The sequence below is a fragment of the Myotis davidii genome, unplaced genomic scaffold, assembly GCF_000327345.1.
Source record: "Myotis davidii unplaced genomic scaffold, ASM32734v1 scaffold757, whole genome shotgun sequence".
NCBI classification, from domain to species: Eukaryota; Metazoa; Chordata; class Mammalia; order Chiroptera; family Vespertilionidae; genus Myotis; species Myotis davidii.
In genome coordinates, this window is record NW_006287918.1 from 161090 (window position 1) to 162802 (window position 1713).

At 39.9% G+C, this 1713-nt stretch overlaps 1 pseudogene; it reads left to right on the plus strand.

Annotated features, from left to right (window-relative positions):
* Positions 1-499: 499 nt before the first annotated feature.
* Positions 500-1510, plus strand: LOC102764720 (annotated as a pseudogene).
* The last annotated feature ends 203 nt before the right edge of the window (positions 1511-1713 follow it).

Genomic DNA, 1713 nt, shown 5'->3' on the forward strand with positions numbered 1-1713 from the left:
CTGTGGTATATCTACACAATGGAATACTATGCTGCTGTAAAAAAGAAGGGATTCTTACCATTTGCAACAGCATGGATGGAACTGGAGAGCGTTATGTTAAGCAAAATAAGCTAGTCAGAGAAAGAAATATCACATGATCTCACTCATTTGTGGAATATAATGAACAACATAAACTGAGGATCAAATATAGAACCAGAAGCTTCCACAGTATGGCCAGGGACATTAGCTAGCGCTCGCTCAGCTCGCTCTTTAACCGGGAAACAGTGGACTACAGGAGACTGAACTGTATCTGCCTCTATTTCCAACAGACTGCCGTTCAATTTTTCGCTCACACAACCCCCCCCAAAAAGCCAGGAAAATTTTATTCTTTTTTTAAAAAAAAAAGTTAATATAAGATTGTAGAAAAAAAAAAATCAAAAAAAGGAACCTGAAACAGCTGAAACAATCCGCAGCACCGGCAGGAGAAGAGATTTAATTTAGTTTATTTTCTGTGGTTGGTGGTTGTTCGCTAGTCTCACGGTGATGGAAGCTGCACATTTTTTTCGAATGGTCCGAGAAGCTACTGGAGGTTTGGTTATCCAAGCAGCAAGCCGATGCAAGTCAAGGATCTGGGGATCTTCACACTATCCCAAAATCCAAGTGGGACATACTTTTGAAGGATGTGCAATGTTCAGTCATAAGTGTGACAAACTCTGACAAGCAGGAAGCTTATGTACTCAGTGAGAGGAGCATGTTTGTCTCCAAGAGACGTTTCATTTTGAAGACATGTGGTACCACCCTCTTGCTGAAAGCACTGGTTCCCCTGTTGAAACTTGCTAGGGATTACAGTGGGTTTGTCTCAATTCTAAGCTTCTTTTATTCTCATAAGAATTTCATGAAGACTTCTCACCAAGGGTACCAAAACCGGAATTTCCAGGAAGAAATAGAATTTCTTAATGCAATTTTCCCAAATGGAGCAGCATATTGGTTGGGATGTATGAATTCTGACTGTTGGATTTCCAAGAGAGTAGGGTAATCAGTTAACCAGATCAAACCCTGGAAATTCTTATGAGTGAGCTTGACCCAGCAGTTATGGACGAGTTCTACATGAAAGATGGTGTTACTGCAAAGGATGGCACTCATGAGAGTGGAATTTGTGACCTGATACCAGGTTCTGTCATTGATGCCACAATGTTCAATCCTTGTGGGTATTCGATGAATGGCATGAAATCGGATAGAACTTACTGGACTATTCACATCACTCCAGAACCAGAATTTCTTATGTTAGCTTTGAAACAAACTTAAGTCAGACCTCCTATGATGACCTGATCAGAAAAGTTGTGAAAGTCTTCAAGCCAGGAAAATTTGTGACCACCTTGTTTATAAACCAGAGTTCTAAATGTTGCACAGTGCTTTCTCCGCCCCAGAAGATTGAAGGTTCCAAACGTCTGATTGCCAGAGTTCTATGTTCAATGATTACTACTTTGTTTTTACCAGTTTTGCTAAGCAGCAGCAACAGCAGCAGAGTTGATTAAGCAAAATGAAGAAAAAACGCAAAAACGAAACACAGTAACACATAAAAGAAGGTGGTGACTGCTTTTTAGATATTGATACTGGGGACCATGCTTTCCATAACCACCACCTTGTAGTTGCAGAAAGCCCTAGATGTAATGATAGTGTAATCATTTTGAATTGTATGCATTATTATATCAAGGAGTTAGATATCTTGCATGA